The sequence below is a fragment of the Labeo rohita genome, chromosome 23, assembly GCF_022985175.1.
Source record: "Labeo rohita strain BAU-BD-2019 chromosome 23, IGBB_LRoh.1.0, whole genome shotgun sequence".
Taxonomy (NCBI): Eukaryota; Metazoa; Chordata; class Actinopteri; order Cypriniformes; family Cyprinidae; genus Labeo; species Labeo rohita.
Window position 1 is genome coordinate 25955425 of NC_066891.1, and position 20773 is coordinate 25976197.

A 20773-nucleotide genomic window follows, 5' to 3' on the forward strand; every position below is an offset into this window, starting at 1 on the left:
AAAAAAAAAAAAAAAAAAAAAAAAAAAAAATCTGTATATATATTCAGATGTAACCAGAGAAGGGTAGGGCTTAAACCGAAAGTTCTTCAAATTGCATAAAAAGTTGTTTTATATGTAATTCTGTTATTAAAGGAACACTCCACTTTTTTTGAAAACAGGCTCGTTTTCCAACTCCCCTAGAGTTAAACAGTTGAGTTTAACCTTTTTCGAATTTATTCAGCCGATCTCTGGATCTGGCGGTAGCACTTTTAGCATAGCTTAGCATAGATCATTGAATCCGATTAGACCGCTAGCATCTAGCTCAAAAATGACCAAAGAGTTTCGATATTTTTCTGATTTAAAACTGTTCAGTAGTTACATCGTGTACTAACACTGACGGAAAATAAAATGTTTCTAGGTCGATATGACTAGGAACTATACTCTCATTTTGACGTAATAATCAAGGAACTTTGCTGCCGTACCATGGGTGCAGCAGGAGCAACGATATTACGCAGCCGTCAACTCTGCATCTACACAATCTTAGTGCCGGTCACTTTCAGGCACTGTGTAATATCATTGCGCCTGCTGCACCCATGGTACGGCACCAAAGTTCCTTGATTATTACGCTGGAATGAGAGTATAATTCCTAGCCATATCAGCCTAGAAAATCGCAACTGTTTTACTCTACTGTTTAACTCTAGGGGAGTTGGGCAATGAGCCTATTTTCAAAAAAAGTGGAGTGTTCCTTTAATACACTTACCACACACCAGTGTTGTGGGTAACGTTCCGTAATTGGATTACTTTTTAAGTAACTAGTAAAGCAATGCATTACTTTTTAATTTACAAGAAAATAACTGAGTTACTTTCAAATAAGTAACGCCAATTACTTTGTTGTCCCATTTATTGACTTACAAGTCTCCCGTCCCCAGGTTGAGAGAAATCATAGTGTAGATGCGATGTGCGTGATGTGTAAACATGATGTTACTGTAGTTCTAGACTAAATGTGAACACGCATTGATTTATCTCACTCGTAAAAAAAAAACAAAAAACAGATTCAGTATTCCTCAAAATGAATAAGTCAAATGCAAACTCAGAATATGATGCAAACCTGCAATAATTAAATATATTAAATAACGCAAATAGCTTATTAATTTCATTTTTGCTGTGAAAGGGCTTTACATTTGCCAAAAATAGAACTTTTTATATTAAAAACATACAAGCAAACCCAGCCCCGATGATAAAAAGACGTAATTAGTTACTTTTTTTTAGGGAGTGACGCAATAGTGTAATGCATTGCTTTTAAAAGTAACATTCTCCAACACATATCTATAACCAAAAATTCAAAAAAACTTTTTCACTGGAATTAATTATGACAATAACAACAACAACAATGGGAACAATAACACAGGCAAAAATGCTGTTCATAAAAACTGTACCGAAAAAGGGGAAGTTATTATTATTAGTTTTCTCAGATGGAGTTGAACTTAGGTGTGTGGACTGATTGATAAAACGTATTGCTTTGTATATGAATCCTGAGAATCAGTGAACTGACACATTGAAGAACGCTGATTTACTGTTTTAACATACTGTTTTAAGACCTTTTTTGTTGTTATAAACGTAATTCTGTTTTCCTGATTTTTACGTCTTCCAGTTTCATTTAACAAATATTATTCTGTTTTATTATTATTATATTTTCCAATAAAACAAAACGAAATATTAAATGAAAGGACAAAAAAATCTTTTCATTTTCCAGAGGTGTACCGAGTTATGCCAGAACAATCATCCGCAACCTTGAATAAGATGACTCTATATAAAATATTTAATTAGAGAACACAGAAGTTGAAAAAAAAAAAAAAATTCAGTGATTCACACTTCACACTTTATCTTAAGGTCCAGTTCTTACTATAAACTATTCACTATGAGTTTCTCAATAAACTGCTAATTACTCATTAATAGTCAAGTGATTGTTAGGTTTAGGTATATGGGGTAAGGATGTGGAACATAGTCACACAGAATAAGTGCTGTATAAGTACTAATAAACAGCCAATATGCTAGTAATATGCATGCTAATAAGAAACTAGTTAATAGTAAGAATTGGTCCCTATATTCAAGTATTACCGAAACTTTTACTATGCATGCAAACATGAACACATAAAGAATACATTAATTACAGACCAGCTCTGGGTGAGAGTGAGACAGAGAATGTGTATTATATTATACAAGGTTTAAAACATTTAAATAAACATAAAAGCATGCATGATTCAGTATTGTAGCTGATAATACTGTTCAAGCTCTGATTTCTGTGAGACACAGAGGCAGCTACATTTCATTCATAAAGTAAATACTAAATCACTTTACACACACAATACTGCATTATTTATGTATAATACGCAAAGTTTATGTATAATTTTAGAAGTTAATATATAATATGGTGCTTTCCTTTGACTCTACAAACACAAAGAGTGACTGTGTCTGCCAAATATATTCCTACTATTTAGTAGTTTTTCATTTTAAAGCCATTATCCGTGCCTTTCCAAATAAGTACTATATTAGACGTGCTCATGCAAGTTATTTTGATAATTACAGATAGTATCAGGCCACATTAACACACTCATTGTCTAAACCAGACCCCTAATGAAAATGTGATGCAACGTTGGCCGTATCCTTCCCTCTCCTTTTCTCTGGAGCATCTTGTGTGTGTTTAACATGCTGATATGATCGCTGGATTCACTGAGCTTGAGATTGATCCCTCTGTTTGCACTGAGGGAGATAGAGACGTGCGCCAGTGAATGAGAAGTTTGTGTCCACGTCTTTGCTCTGGAGTGACCGCATACCGCTCAGAGGACAAGAGACACTTCGCTTTTTATGGGACACATTATCTTCACTGCACTCACACTGCTTTTACGGCTCTCTGAGATACTCCTGCTGTTTTATCTGTGCGACTGCCAGAGCACATATTGTAAATACAACAGAACAAATAAACAGATACAAATACAGTGGAAGCCTGGCTCAGATAAAGCAGTCTGTGAATGTGATGTCTACGAATAATCAGATGTAATCAGCAGAATGGATGTCTGTTTTGTCTTGCCAACAAACTCATTGGCTATAATGACACATTTGACTTGGACAAAGTTTTAGCGAGCGCAAACGAACGGGATCGGATAAGTGATCTAGGAACAGAAGGAGCAGAAATGGACCTGCTCCAAAGGACGCGTTTGGCAGACCAACGCAAACCTTTGGAGATGCATCTAGATATGACTGCTGAATTCCATAATGATAATTGCTTCAGGGCATCTGCCAAACTTCTCTTGTTTAGTGTGGGAGGAAATTCTCTATGCAATCCACTCATCAACAAAGTGTTATTGCTTCTCAAGGAGGCTAATTGTCCACAATGATCTATTGTATGAGATACAAGTTTACATATCGACTACACAGTGTCTTTGGGTAAAACTCACAAAACTATCAAGGACATGTCCAGGTTATATTTCATCCCAGAGTGAAAAGAATGAAATGATACTCTCTAAATGAAGTCCATTAGGATTTCTTTATTGCCCTGTGATTTTATTTTTTCCGATAATTAAACTCATTCTCCCACCATTCTCATTACAGTATTGCAAAAAAAAAACTCATTTTCATTATAAAACAAGTAATATGCAAAAATGTCAAACTGCAAAGTTGTACAACTTTTTTTTATGCACATTAAATGTAAAAAGTCATGACAGTGTTATATATTATATACTATGTGGGGGGGGAAAACAGCAACAGTGTCTGGACATATATTATGATAAATTCACCCTTCATCAGTTTTTCATAATGTATTTCCAGATGTGCTTAAATGTAAAACACATTATGTGAATGTCACAGTCCCCATAACACGTTCACGTTCCTAAACAGGAATGGTTTTCTTTGTTTTGTACGACTCAACACTTGTAAACAACTAATGCACAAGTAAATAAAACTAACCACCTAAAATGAATCATTTAACTAGTACAATTAATTATATAACTACAAATACAGTGCCTTGCAAAAGTATTCATTATGCATTACGTTAAACTTTTTAAAATTACTTTTCCCCCACAACAATACACTCCATACACCATAATGACAAGGCAAAAACAGAAATGTCACAACTTCATAAATTTATTAAAAATAAAAGCTGACATAAGTACATTGCCTAAGTATTCATACCCTTAACTCAGTACTTAGCTGAAGCACCTTTACAGCCTCAAGTCTTTTTGGGTATGATGTGACAAGCTTTGCACATCAGCATTTGGCAATTATCTGCCATTTTTTGCCTCACCTCTTCACCTAAGGTCCATCAGCTTAGTTGAGGACAGACGCACATTTTTAGGTTTCTTTAGAAATGTTTGATTGGAGTGGCTGAGCCACTCAAGGACATTCACAGAGTTGTCTATAAGCCACTCTTGCTGTCTGTCTGTTCGGGTCATTGTCCTGTTGGAAGGTGTTAGGGTTAGGGTTAGGACTGGGCTATCTCAAAATTTTGGTGCATTGGCCTTTTCTTTTACTCGGACGAGTCCCTCAGTCCGTGCTACTGAAAAACATCCCCACAACATGAGGCTGCTACCAGAGAACTTTACTTTTGTGATGGTACTGTGCAGGTGATGAGCAATGCCTGCTTTCCTCCAAACATAATGCTTGGAATTGAGGTTCATCAGACCAGAGAATCTTGTTTCTCACAGTCTGAGGGTCCTTTAGGTGCTTTGTTGCAAATTCCAAGTGTGTTTTCATGTATCTTCACTGAGGAAAGGATTGAGTCTTGCCACACCGCCATAAATCCCAGATCGGTGGAGATGTTTGTCCTGCTGTAGGTTTCTCCTATCTGCATATATGATCATGGAGCTCAACTAGAGTGACCATCAGGTTCTTGGTCACCAGTCTAACCAAAACTCTTCTCCATGAATTGCTCAGTTTGGCTCTAGGAAGAGTCTTGGTTGTTCCAAACTTCTTCCATTAACCTTGTGGCTTGATGCAGTCCTGTTTCTGAGTTCTACAGGCAGCTTTTTTTTTTTTTTTTTTTTTTTTAAACCTCAGGGTTTGGTTTTTGTTCTGATATGCATTTTCACCTGTTAGACATTTTATTAGGATGTGTGTGCCTTTCCAAATCATACCCATTCAAGTGAATTTGCCATAGGTTAACTTCAGTCAAAGTGTAGTAGCATCTACAAGTGATATAAAGGCTCCTGAGGTAAATTCCACCTGTCTCAGGTAAGGGTATGAATACTTATGCAATGGAATCATTTATGTGTTTTATTTTTAACAAATTTGCAAAAATGTTAAAGACCTGTTTTTTTGCTTTGCCATTATGGTGTATGGAGTGAAGATTGATGTGGGAAAAAATAATTTAGAGGAGTTAAACATAAGGCAGCAACACAAAACTTGAAAAAAATGAAGGGGTATGAATACTTTCGCAAAGCACTGTAAATCAAATGATCATTGTATGTCTTCTATTATATGAACTGTCCTATTCAAACTGAGGTAAACTCAATTGTAATATCAGGCAACACAAAACAGAAGATGTAGGTCTTGCCAAACGTTTGGCTGAAGAGAAACTAGCTACCCGGAGAGAGTGGGTGGTCTCTACAGAATCACAGCTCATTCTTAGTGCATGGTGCACAATATTGCTCAAAACAACAAAATAATCCTTCCAAGAAACATTGTTTTGTGTCCTTGGAAAAAAAAAGGACTTGAAATCAGTCTGATGTTGTGTCTTGCATTAGACGTTGATTTGATTTTAATACGTCCAAAACACGTCAGTGTTACAGCCATTTTAATTGCATCTTCAATCTTGCAATTATGTTTGCATAATAACGCTTGTATCAGTGCCAGTGTGGCATCATTAAATATTAGACAAGCTCAATCTTCACATGTACTGACAGGATCTGTTACCAGAAAAAAGATCGCTTCTCGTCAAAAATGAAAAAAGTTTCATCATTATCAACAAATCCAGCATTAAACTTCATCTGTATTCAGAATAGCGCCCATCAAAGATTGATTACATTCATTACCACACTTAGCAAATTTACCTTCCTGCTTATTCAAATGCTTTATGTTATATTATATATACTCTGTGTAGTGGAGTTATATTAAAAATGTTCCGGCTCTTCCAAGCTTTATAATGGCAGTGAATGGCTGTTGAGATTTTGAAGTCCAATAAAGTGTATCCATCCATCATAAAAAGTGCTCCACACAGCTCCGGGGGTTAATAAAGGCCTTCTGAAGCGAATCGATGCGTTTGTGAAAGAAAAATGTCCATTTTTAAAACTTATAAACTGTTTGTTTAGAGCAAAGGAAATCCAGTCTCCTCTTGGCTTATATTGAAATCTTCTGACATTTTTCTTTACAAATCCTCATTTTGTACTTCTAATTTGTGGTTAAGGTTTTGTTTTGCTCTCTTCATTGCACTTCTACGTTCAATACTTCTCACCGGAGCTTACGCTATGTCTACATCCTTCATCCTACGTCATCCGTTGGGTATTACAGGCTTTTAGGGACTGTATAATTACAGGGCTGAAATATTATTATGTATGCTGATTTAATAATTTGTAAACTGAACCTAATAAGTGATGATAACTGTTCTTTAATTGTTTGTATCTGATAACTCTGAAGCTGCTGCCTCAGCCTATTCTGGCTCATAACCTTGGGTGTGTGTCGTTGACAAACTGCAGCTGTTCAACAAGTCCTCAGATGACAGATAATTTAAAACGTCACAGCCAGACGACCAAGGCCTGCTGCCCTCTCTAGCCTTCACAACAAGCCTCCAATTCCCTTTACACAGCTGTTTGCCAGGACTTTATCCCAGACGTGAGAAAACTACATAAATAGGCTCACCCCATCTCAGGCCCTCAGCTACAACAAAACTGAGCACAATAATACAGTTATGGTGCGGTCGTACATTATCTCGCAGCACTTTTCTGCTTTATAGCGGGATTAATGCAAGGTGCCGCTTCTGTAACGAGCGTACGGACTCGCTGAGGTGAGAAATGAAAGACACTGACCGGTGATGCTGCGGCTCAGCAGGATAAATCCGCTGGAATGGTTGGGTCAGCTCGTAATGCTTGACTGAGAACCAGCCATGAATTTTGCCTTTTTATTGCTGTCTAACAGAGGGATGGCTTTGGATGAGATGACGACAGCATTTTATACAGTGGAATTGCAGATGAAACTCTCTGTCTGTAATTCATTTTTTTGGGGTTTGCTGACATGACTTTGGAGGGCAGGGTTCTGGACATAGAGGGTATGGTTGAAGTTAGCAAAATGCTAACACCATAACAGTACCATTATAATATAACATAATATAATATAATATAATGACAAGATATAAATAATTATATTATTTATAATTATTTATATAATTATATGTTATATTATATTATATTATACTCTGCCATATATTATAATATTAAATAATTTATATTTGATTTATACTTTCTATTGTATTGTATTGTATTCTATTCTAGAAGGGGCCCTGCATAAGGTTGGGACTCTGCCATATATTATAATAAAATAACAATAACTAATTTAGATATAATTTATACTTTCTATTCTATTCTATTCTATTCTATTCTATTCTATTCTATTCTATTCTATTCTATGCTTTTCTAGAAGGGGCCCCTGCATAAGGTTGAGACTCTGCCATATATTACAATACAATAATAATTTGTATTCTATTCTATTCTATTCTATTCTATTCTATTCTATTCTGTTCTGTTCTGTTCTGTTCTTGAAGGGGCCCTGCATACGGTTGGCACTTTGCCATATATTACAATACAATAATAATAACTAATTTATATATAATGTATTCTATTCTATTCTATCTATTCTATTATATTCTTTTCTAGAAGGGGTCCTGCATAAGGTTGGAAATAATAATAATAATAATAATAATAATAATAATAATAATAATAATAACTAATTTATATATGATTTGTACTTTCTATTCTATTCTATTCTATTCTATTCTATTCTATTCTATTCTATTCTAATTATATTCTAATTATATTCTATTCTAGAAGGGGCCCCTGCATAAGGTTGAGACTCTGCCATATATTACAATACAATAATCATTTTTACTGTCTATTGTATTCTATTCTAGAAGGGGCCCTGCATAAGGTTGGGACTCTGCCATATATTATAATAAAATAACAATAACTAATTTTGATATAATTTATACTTTCTATTCTATTCTATTCTATTCTATTCTAGAAGGGGCACCTGCATAAGTTTTAGACTCTGCCATATATTACAATACAATAATAATTTGTACTAACTAATTTATATATGATTTGTACTTTCTATTCTATTCTATTCTATTCTATTCTATTCTATTCTATTCTATTCTAATTATATTCTATTCTAGAAGGGGCCCCTGCATAAGGTTGAGACTCTGCCATATATTACAATACAATAATAATTTTTATTTTTACTGTCTATTGTATTGTATTGTATTATATTGTATTGTATTCTAGAAGGGGCCCTGCATAAAGTTGGGACTTTGCCATATATTATAATAAAATAACAATAACTAATTTAGATATAATTTATACTTTCTATTCTATTCTATTCTATTCTATTCTATTCTATTCTGTTCTTGAAGGGGCCCTGCATATGGTTGGCACTTTGCCATACATTACAATACAATAATAATAACTAATTTATATAATGTATTGTATTGTATTCTTTTCTATTCTATTCTGTTCTATTCTAGAAGGGTTCCTTCATAAGGTTGGAAATAATAATAACAACAACTAATTTATATATAATTTATACTTTCTATTCTATTCTATTCTATTCTATTCTATTCTATTCTATTCTATTCTATTCTATTCTAATTCTAATTCTAATTCTATTCTAATTCTATGCTATTCTAGAAGGGGCCCCTGCATAAGGTTGAGACTCTGCCATATATTACAATACAATAATAATTTATACTTTCTATTCTGTTCTATTCTATTCTATTCTAATTCTATGCTATTCTAGAAGGGGCCCCTGCATAAGGTTGAGACTCTGCCATATATTACAATACAATAATAATTTATACTTTCTATTCTGTTCTATTCTATTCTATTCTATTCTATTCTATTCTATTCTAGAAGGGGCCCCTGCATAAGATTGGGACTCTGCTGCCATATATTATAATATTAAATAATGTATATATAATTTATTTTTTCTAGTATTATTATATATTATATTATATTATATTATATTATATTATATTATATTATATTATATTATCACATTACATTACATTATGTTATTATATTAGATTACATTGTATTATAGAAAGGGGCCCATGCATAAGGCTGGGACTCTGCCATATATTATATAATAATATAATATTAAATAATTATAAGAAAATAATTTAAACTGTGCATTATATTATATAATATGTATGATAAAATGTATACTTTCTAATACTGTATTGTATTGTATTATACATGACAGGGACCCAATCTTAGGCTGCCCCTTTACAGCTTATAATATAATATAATATAATATAATATAATATAATATAATATAATATAATATAATATAATATAATATAATAATACACTGCATGAAAACACGTTTGTAAACCCTGTGTTCTGATGTCAGACTGAGATACATTAAAAACATTTTAAAATATCAATATGAGTGGCTATACAATCGTTAGAAATTTGAAATTCTACTTTGAAGACAAGAGACACTCCTTTTTCTCATTTTCATACTAAAAACATCTTCCAGAACATTTATCACAGTTGCGCAGTTCTTGCATCACGCACAGAATTACGAGGTGCATAGATACTGAATGAGGATGAAGATTGCGCTGCTGTGTGTGTGACTCAGAACACTGGAATCAGCACCCGTTTGACCCGCGGCTTTTCCCAGACTCTGCCACACCATCCGCCTTCTCTCGCTCAAAGAGCAACTGCTCGCCCTAATTAATTTGTTTTAATTAAATTAACGAGCATCACAAGCCAGACTCTGGCTGACCAACATCAACCTTAGTTCAGCTCATAAATCATTCAAACGATTGCATTCTGGGTTGCTGATAGGACAGATATAATCGAGAACATAATGTCATGTTTGATTGTCTGCAATCGTTAAATATCATGATTTTGTGCAGACAAGTGTTTGGGATGTGAAGTGCTGACAGTGATCTTATTTTGTGTCCACTGTTAAGCTTCTTCTATGCAGTTGCACAGGTGCTACAATGCTCTAGTAAGAAAACCTCTTTATTCAACAGGCTGAATGATTCGACAAATCATTTATCCAGTTATGCACTTAAATTTAATACATAGGGTTTAAAGCAGCTGTGATTTGTATGAGTAATAGTAATAGTGACGCTTGCCTTGGCAAACACCAGCAATTATGTACTGAGAATGACAGACAGTGCTGAATATGCATTTATTCAATGAAATAGAAGTCAAAAGTACCCTGTTTGTACATGCTTAGTATACAGAGAAGTTTAGTTCCACAGCGTCCCAAATGATCCTGATGCTTTTGGACTGCACTCTAATGCAAACCAATTATTTGCTCATTAACTACTCAAAATACCATTGCACACAATAACCCCATCCCACCTTGGGTGTTTTTCCTACTAATCTAAAAAGATTTTCCAGTTCTCATCGATATTAATCACTGAGACCAAATATTTTAAAAAAGATTTTTTTACAGTTTTTAGTATTTTTTTGTCCTAATTTCCAGTGAAAATATCTAAACTAGGGAAGCGCATTTTGTTCATTTCTTACAGACACAATAAGTCAAGCACTCCCAGCACACAGTTGTCATGCTATCAATGACTGATTATTACCGTCTACATTTTGACACAAATTGCTGTCTGACGAATTACCAGACATGACACCATAACCAATCACAAACTGAGAAATGAGTTGGCATATTTGGGTTTAGTTGTTACTTTTGTCACCTAGATGTGCTTAACACTTTTTGTGTTAGAATAAAAGAAAATGCATTCATTGTTTCCCTAGGCTAAACATCTTTCAAACAAGATACATTTACACAGGAGTCTAGAATAATAAAACTAGTTTTAAGAGAATACATCTTAAATAATGTATGTTCTAACAGAAAATTAATCTTTCAGTATTTTTTAAAAATACAAGTATTAAACAAAAAGGTATTAGAATCTAAACATCTTAACTTCTCATTCAATTTTATTTTAAATAAATGTATTTTAGTGATGTTTGGATATTTTCCTAGAGAACAAGACGAACATACTGATTACAAAACAGTGTTTTTTTTTTTTTAGTGTAGCTGTGGCTGCAGACTATATTTCTGCAGGCATAGTTACAAAGAGGAACGACAGCAAGCAAATACGACAGAAACAAAAGCTGAACACATATTGACTATCAGCAGAAACACAAAGTAAAATGCTGCTCAATCAGCTCACTTCAATTTCGGGAACAAATACTTATAAACAGACAAACAAATAAAAAAATAAATGGAAACTATAGTCATTCTGTACCATTACAGTCAAACACAAGAAGACTGAGAAGAATCTGCGCTGTAATGCCCGAAGACTCAGAGGAGCTTACTATCGAGATCCTGCAGCACACCACATAATACAGGAACAGAAAGTTCTGCTGTAAAAAACAGGCCGTCTGAGACAGTGAACACGTACTAGACAGACACGACACCACACTCTGACTGACTGAACACTCCCTGTTCTCCACCGAGGGCGACTACATAAACACACTGTGTTTTCATCTGTAGCTGTTTGCCTGTTACTGCTGATCAGTGTTTAAGAGTATTCATTATGGCTGTCAAACAGTTACAAACTTTAATTGAATTAATGACATAATATGCGGATTATTTAACTGAATTAATCACAGTTAGTCACATTTATCAAATTTGTTGGGAAAAGCCTCCAAATTATGGCAATTTAATAACATTAAATTGTGTGAGATTATATAATTGACATTTAAAGGAGAAGTCCACTTCCAGAACAAAAACTGACAGATAGTGTACTCACCCCCTTGTCATCCAAGATGTTCATGTCTTTCTTTCTTCAGCCATAAAGAAATTGTTTTTTGAGGAAAACATTTAAGTATTTTTCTCCATATAATGGACTGATATGGTGCCCTGAGTTTAAAAATGTTGTTAAAATGTGGCTTCAAACGCTCCCAAATGCTGTTGTAAACGATCCCAGCTGAGGAAGAAGGGTCTTATCTAGCAAAATGATCGGTTGTTTTCATTAAAAAATACAATTTAAATACTTTTTATTCTCAAATGCTCATCTTGTCTTACTCTGCCTGAACTGTTTTTCTTCCGGTTCATGACAGTTAGGGTGTGTCTAAAATATCCTATCTCATGTTCTCCCTCAACTTCAAAATCAAACAAAAAGGGTGTTTGATCTTCTTTGCATGTTCACTTTGCAAAGACTGGGTTGGTACTTCTGCAGCAATGTAGGATGATTTTGAAATGATTTTTGAAGTTGAGGGAGAAAATATGAGTTTTTCGACATACCCTAACTGTCTTGAGTCAGAATACACAGAGTTCAGAGAGAGAGAAAGGCAAGATGAGCATTTGAGATTAAAAATTATTTATTATTAATTATTATTAATTTTTTTTAAATGAAAATAACTGATTGTTTCGCTAGATAACACTCTTCTTCCTCGGCTGGGATCGTTTACAACCACATTTGGGATCGTTTGAAGCTGCATTTTAACTGCACTTTGGAAGTTCAAAATCGGGGCACCATATCAGTCCATTATTTGGAGAAAAATCCTGAAATTTTTTCCTCAAAAAAACATAATTTTTTTACAGCTGAAGAAAAAAAGACATGAACATCTTGGATGACAAGGGGGTGAGGACATTATCTGTCAATTTTTGTTCTGGAAGTATATCACGATGCATTCAGATAATCTCAGAATCAATGCAGAATCTCAATTCGCGAAGCGAATTTATTTTCCCAGCCCTAAATAAAACACTAATTTTACAAATAAAAACATGCATCACATGACATATTCGACATTTAATCATTACTGAACAGTGATGGGAATAACGGCATTATAAATAAACGGTGTTGCTAACTGCATTATTTTTTTTTCAGTAACAAGTAATTAAAAGAATTACTGTTTTCCTCGTTACAATAAACGATAATGATGCAGCGTTACTATAATTTATTATAATATTATTATAATTTTATTTTTCAGTTTATCTAAATGGATGCGCAGTGTACCCGTATTTGACGAACCGTAAACTCTGCTGTGAAGGCACACAACTAGCCGTCGCTTTGTCTCATACACGCGCAAAGAAAGATACAGAGTGAGAGAGACTTACATACCATGCAGAATTTAGTAGTTTTTTAGTATTATTTTTAGTGTTTCCCCCTTTTTTTATAGAAACATTAAATTGCAAACAATATCTTAAGCACCAATATGACAAATATGGTAACAAATAAACATGGTTATTCTAATTACTAAAATTTAATGCTAAACTATCATAATGTCACATTATAATATGCATGACTAACATACAACGATACATACGATACAAAATAGTTAAATTGAAATAGATTATAGATTGTATTGATGCCATTTTCAAAATATTCTCTGCATATTTCAAGAGCTTGTCACCCAGCAATAAGCACTGTTATTCAACAAAATTGACGTTAGATAGTGGGATAGTCTTACAGATCAAAAATAGGGATGATGTTTCACTATTTATATAACTCACTGTTTTTTTTAGTTAAATCGAGTTATAAAATTTGAATTAGGAGATATAAACTTGCATTTGTGAAAAAAAAAGTCAGAATTGTGAGATAAAATAAATAAATGTTATGTAAAAATGTTAATAGTAATAGGTTTAAATAATATTTTATGCTGTAATTGTACGGCTACTTCAATACGTCCCCTATGAACAGCATATGTTAATATTACGTAGACCTATTGTTTAAATCAAATTTATACTTTAAAAGTAGAGTAATCATAGCAGTTTTCATCCATAGTACACTGTAAAAAACAATTTGTTGAGTCAACTTAAAATAATTTGTAACCTGGCTGCCTTAAAATTTTAAGTTCAGTCAACTCAAAAAAAGTTTATTCAACTTGAAATGTTAAATTATAATAAGTTACAACTTAGATATTTGAGTTGACTGAACTTTTTAAGGCAGCAGGGTAACAAATTATTTTAAGCTGACTCAACAAATTGTGTTTTTTATTTTTTACAGTGTAAGTACGTTTAAACGTATGCGGTTAGCTTCAAATGGCAGCTTTGACGACAATATTCTATAAAAATTATTTGCATTACGATTTTGACATCAAAAGGCTCAAAAATCGCTTTTTCCTCTTATTCCATGGATTTTACCCGTTTACCTCCACTTGTTACCAGTGTTTTTCTGCAACCACTATGCGCACGCACCTGCAAGTGACATAACTGTGACGTCTACTCCAAAGTGGTCTATAGTTACTTTCCCTGGTAATTAGTTACTTTTATAATTACGTAACTCAGTTACTAACTCAGTTACTATTTGTGAGAAGTAACTAGTAACTATAACTAATTACTTTTTTAAAGCAACATGCCCAACACTGCTACTAAAATTGCTAAAAATATTACTAATGATTTTTCAGTAGTCAGTATTGTAAGGGATGTCCCTTCCATTCATGCTCAAATGTACACCCATATCAGAAACAGATCTTGTCTTCGGGCATTTCATTACTGATGGTTGAGCATTTCCGCTGGAAAGCCATCTGATTGAGCTCAGTGAGATGAAAATGAGTGTTCCCCGCACATCCCAGCAGCTCCAGACCGCTCGGTTTGCCACTTAATGAGGGTTTTTGTGGCCCTTGGGCCGAGCTGGACGCGCAAACAAATGCGAGGGTGGAAACTATTCAAAGACTCGAACAACCGTTCACATCACATATACTAAATCAGCTCTCAAATTTGTAGTTTACAACTGAACTGTCACAAGTACTGCATTTAAATCAGCATATGACTTATACTGAAACATTGTTGTACCACAAACATCTTCACAAATCACCCTGGGTAAACATGTTTCACAGGATTGTTTTAGCCTCAGTGCTTTATCCTCGGGGTAAAGCTGCTCTTCCTCATTAATTACGAATTGTATGTTTCAGTTTGTTGTCGCCCCTATGGCTCTTCAATTAAGCAGCTGTTTTTAAGGAGACTATCAAGTCTTCACTGCACCACGGCGAACAGGCGCATAACCACACCCTCCTTTCAGAGCTACATGTTAGTTCTATTATGACAACTCTATCATGTTAATGTATTTGGTCTTGGTGAAATAGACTTGCTACTGCCAATACATATGCAGATACAGATATATAAAATAACCCATAGCAGATCTATACAGGTGGAGCTGGGGAGGTGGAGGGTTTCAGGAACTCTGAAAGAGCACTGCGAAATGCTCTAGTGAATGCTAACCAGCCAGTTAAATGTAAAGCAGTAAGCTCATTGGCTACATATGCAACATGAACCAATCAGCTTGTGCCAAGTAGTTTAACACTGTAGATGTCAACAGTTTGCATTAACAACCCATCAGCCTGAACTTGGCATTTTCATACAAGCATCCTCTTGGATGGACGTCCCTCATGCAGATATAGCCACATCTGAGCTACCTCTTTTGAGTATGAGCGAAGCTCCACCTGACCTGATGCTGTTTTTTTCTGGTTTGGTGCTGGTCTACTTACAGTAGAGTATGGTTTTACCAACAGCAAGGTCATAGGTTTGATTCCCAGGTAATGTGTTCACAAACAAGCTTTGGATAAGGTGTTTGCCAAATGTGTAAATGTGCAATTTGACTTGAAGCTGATTAAAAACGAAAATTCTGTCATTATTTACTCACCCTGATGACATTTCAAATTGATTTTTGTCTTCTGCAGAACACAGATAAGATCCTTTTGAAGAATCTTTCAGGTGTTTTTGTCTGTATCACAAAAGCCAACAGGATCAAAACATTTTAAGCTCATTGGTTCACGTGACTTGTGACTTGTGACTTGTGAATATACTTTGGTTAGAAATTTTCAATAGTAGTGTAAAACAATGCACTTTTTACCTTGTCAAAATGAGTTCTGCAAAAATCATCCCATTCTGGTCGAGGCTGCTTTAAATGCAAATGAGCTCTGCTCTGCTCGCCCCGCCCCTCTCTTCTCTCTGTGGGGTGACAAGACTGTTTACTTTAGCTGCATTTAGCTGCGTTTAGCCCACTAAACTTGCTAACTAGCACATTATTAGAAAAAGGTGATCGCAAAGATTGATAAAAAAACCCTTATACTCACTTCTGCTGTAAGTGAAGCTGGATCACGAATGATTTGCGTGAACACAGACGGATATATGTAGATCAGGAGGCGCATTCCCTTCACAAACAAACGTAATCCACTGCATCTTCAGACGACCACTACTTTCATTATTATATCCAGCAACACAACACCTCAATCGCTCAATTCTTGTCTAACTTACATGCCTGCTCCGGCATCAAAACATGGAGGTTGGACTGTTACAACTAATCTGAGGTAAGACGCTCATGTCAATCAACTATCACGGGAGCGGCCTCTGTGGGTGTGACAGTTTTTGTGCATGTCTCTTTAAATACAAATGAGCTGCTGCCCTGCCTCCTTTTCCAGGATAGGGCTGTGCCTTTACAGCTCGTAGCTCAGATACTCTGCTAAAAAAACATCTGTTTGGTTTTGATTATCATGTCTATCGCACTGAAATCATGCTTTTTAAAGCCATATCAGTTTAAACTTCTGATACAGGTTTTTCTGAGCACACACATCCAAAGAACGCGCACAGAAAGCGCTGTTACACGGCATGTGAATACTAAACTAAGTTCTCTTTCATGTTTTATTGAAATCCGACTCATTTTTTCACAAGCTTGCAGAGAAATGCTTACCAAAAGAAAAATACTGGGTTGTTTTTTTTTTCACATTTTCTGGGTTGGTAGATGCACTGGGGACCCGATCATAGCACTTAAACATGGAAAAAGTCAGATTTTCATAATATGTCATCTTTAAAATATCTTCTATGTTCTGCAACAAACAGAAAGTCATACCGGATTTAGAACAACACGAGGGTGAGTAGATTTTTAAGTGAACTAAGCCTGGTCGGGATGCCTGTTATGCAAAACACACACACACACACATTTGATGGTCTTTTTAGCAGGTCTGATAAGTCAAGATGTTCACTGAATAATGGATTGTTCTTCATTTAAACCTAATACGTGCTTTCTGAACACTAGTGCATGACTGTTTTATTTTACTTTTATGGGAGCTTTTTCCTTTTATACAGCTTCACAACACGTAAGGAAAAGAGCAGCCTTGACATACTGCTAAAAATATAATTTCGTGATCTATAGAAGACAGTCATACAGGGCTTGAGTGAATAAGGGGCAGTATGTTGACAGGTTTTTCATTTTTTTGTGCTATTAAATATTATTATATATTGAACTTTGTGAAAACACACTCATTTCTTGATGGAGTTTGAGACAGAACAGTCACTACAGTGATGGTTTCCAAACTAATGAGCCATATCTTGAAAGAAACAGGCATTTCTCCTTAAAAAGAAGGGAATTCCACAATGATATTGTACTTTTTTCTGTCTATATTGACCTCTCTAACACAATCCTATGGGGCAGGTTTTAAATAATGTTCTTCTGCCAATAACAGCTATGATCCATTGTTGTACCGACCGTCACTTGTGTCTTATTGAGTGTAATTCATAACGCAAAACTGCGATGCGAGACCAGATGGGAACAACTGTCCATGATGATAAATGACACTAGCTGTTTTATGGTTTCTCTCAGATTTATGATTGTTGGCTGCTTACGGAGCAGATACTATACTATTTTCACCATAATAATTTATTCTAATTATATGAAACAAATTATTTTAAGAATAACTGGGCTGCAGACAGAAACGATGAAATATAGATGAAGGGGGAAATATCACTTGTCCAGTGAGTTCGTGTTGATCTTTTTACATCTAAAAACCCTATTTCATTTTTGTGATGCAACATTTTCTCTAATTAAAAAGATACATATCTTTTAACCACATAGTAAGATTAAATAGAGAAAAAAGGGAATACATAAACACAATAGACCCCATGTGTCTTCTCTGGCAGTTTCAGATCTTCACAATATCTGCTATTACAATATCCCTGGACCACAAAAACCTTGTGTCTTAAGTAGCACGGGTAAATTTGTAGCAATAGCCAAAATTACACTGTATGGGTCAAAATTATTGATCTTTCTTTTATGCCAAAAATCATTAGGATATTAGATAAAGATCATGTTCCATGAAGATATTTTGTAAATTTCCTACTGTAAATATATCAAAACTTATTTTTTGATTAGTTGCATTGCTAAGAACTTAATTTAGACATCTTTAATGGCGATTTTCTCAGTATCTAGATTTTTTTGCACCCTCAGATTCCAGATTTTGAAAATTTAGCCAAATATAGTCCTATCCTAATAAACCATATATCAGTGGAAAGCTTATTTATTCATATGTATATGTATGAATCTCGATTTAAAAAAATTGACCCTTATAACTGGTTTTGTGGTGCTGGGTCACAATTGTGAAATCTTACTGTGAACTCAAATATACCAAATTTTCTGGCTAATGTTTTTGAAGAAAACATCTGTAAGTGAAACCATCCAGAACATGGTAATTGGTCATGTAGATGTCTTAGATGGTGACTATGGTGTTAAAACCCCAATCCATCATACTAAACATCTCAAACACATATGAACACGCACACTTAACAAAAGCACTCTGAAAAGAGCAAAAACAACCCAACGGCTACAACATCTGAAACCAGAGAGATCAGGCAAGCTATGAAGCACAAATATCGTTACCACATTTAGAAATTTTCTCCTATAAATCTGAGCTCAATGTCACACTGTACTGTACTCCAGTTGAGGTCTAAAGCCTTGATGACACAGCATTTGTCCTTGAGAATGTCTCTTCCTTGTGATCCCCAGTCCTCTGCAGGAGAATCCCAAGAGAGTGAGAAAAACGCCTGCCAGAGAGAAAGAGAGAGAGAGAGCTGCCGAGCATCTAAGGAAGTTCCCTTTTCATTCCAGTGTCCAGCTGACACTTCTTGCATCCAATATAAGCACTAACTGAAGCGTCCAGGAGAAACACAACACATATACAGCAACCAATGTGACAGGAAACACCAAAGCAGATCAATCTGAGAGTATTTAATGGAAAATGTGCACTATGGAAATATCTGAAGTGTATAATCATGTTTAGGCATAGCATTGATTATCAAGTTTTCTCCAAAGTGCTTTTTGCACAACACAAGGTTAAAATCAACAACAAAGTGCATTGAAATGAAAGCGGACAGCAGCTATACAATTCCCCCCTCTCTTTGCTGTACCGCAGAGCTCTTTTAATGCACTCCATTGTCTGTGGTCTCTGTGATCCGCTCTTACGGCAGCTGTACCAGCGAGCCGCAGCATATTGTCTTGCCGCTGTTCAGCGACGGGGAGGAGGGTGTCGTTCGCATTGCCCCTCAGGGGAAAACGTGGCAGCTGTCAGCAGGACCGACCTCTGGAAACTCTCCAGGAAGCGACCGGCACCCATGCACGGACGAAGTAAACACCCACCCGCCCGGCTGACTTTGCCTTTGCGCACCGTTCTGGGACCAGCTTCCCGTGACGGGTCCGTGATTCCAACCTCTGTGAGGTGTGACAGAAATCTGACCCAAGATCAGCGAGCAATGCAAGTTACTCAACTAACCATTATAAGCTGATACATCGTCTGGGACGAATGCTTTGAGCTTGGGACTACTGCAGTAATTCCCCATCAGTTAAACATCACTTTAGAGACCAGTTTTCTTCAGACAGCTTATTAGAAGAGTTATTCAAGACTGACAAGCGTATGAATCACACTGCAGTACTCTAGTATTCAGCGAGGCCACTCTCGAACGGGCTTCCCTCTCGGCTGCACGATTAAGTCATAAGCATCTAGTGCTCTGGACAAGCTTTCCAGCATCCAGCGCAGCATATCCCACCTTCCCATAACCGGATCCCCCTCCCCTCCCAATTCTGCAGCACCTTTGAGAAAAAACATGTTGAAAAGCTACACACCTGACTGCAGTGATCTGCTCGGTCCTAATCCTCAATAAGCGTCTGGGCCATACACGAGCGAGGCACTTAGGGGTTAACGTTTCAGCGGCGTGCGAACGTCTCCTGCTCGCGCTCTTCCATCAGCCCGAGAAACTGCAGTCATCCCCCCTCTCCACTCGTTACTGCAGCACTACACACACACACACTCCAGTGAACACACACGTACACCCCTCCCCTCCTTCTGTGCGTTCTCTCCACCACTTTCTCTCTCCCACAGAGAAATCCCCCCCTCCAAATACACACACACCCATTCTCTCTCTCTCATTTTTCCTTCCCCCACCCTTCCCATTCCATCCTCTTCCTAAGCTGCCTGATTGGAGATGCTGCTCACACAGCTCTGCATACATCCCTGTTTCTTTTTTTTCCTCTCGTGTCTCCATCTCTCGTGCTGTGGGGTAATCAGCTTGGGTCAATATGAAACACTTCCTCCGCTGTCCCCATCAAACTCCGTGACCTCAAAAAACCCTGTTGTTTTTGCAGAAATGCAGCCTGTCTGACTATAAAATACAATACTGAATACAATACAATCCAGCTCTGTGGACAGAAGAAGGAAAATGGAGCGGTTGGCTGAATTTTTAAAGAGAGGGGCTGCAGAGGTTCTGCTGCTCGCAATATGTTGCCTCAGAGAGAATGAAAGACAGAGGAAAACCTTAAAGAGAATAAGAGAATAGTGGTCAATAGTGGTCA

At 35.9% G+C, this 20773-nt stretch overlaps 1 protein-coding gene across 2 annotated transcripts in view; it reads right to left on the reverse strand.

Annotated features, from left to right (window-relative positions):
* syt2a (synaptotagmin IIa) overlaps positions 1 to 20242 on the reverse strand; it is a 58718-nt gene extending 38476 nt beyond the window's left edge. The window contains exon 1 of one of the 2 annotated variants that reach the window (XM_051095958.1): positions 20048 to 20242. The gene's annotated coding sequence lies outside the window, so the exon portion shown is untranslated. The remainder of the gene's footprint in view (positions 1 to 20047) is intronic. The other variant, XM_051095957.1, reaches the window with a different exon arrangement.
* Between the last annotated feature and the right edge of the window lie 531 nt (positions 20243 to 20773).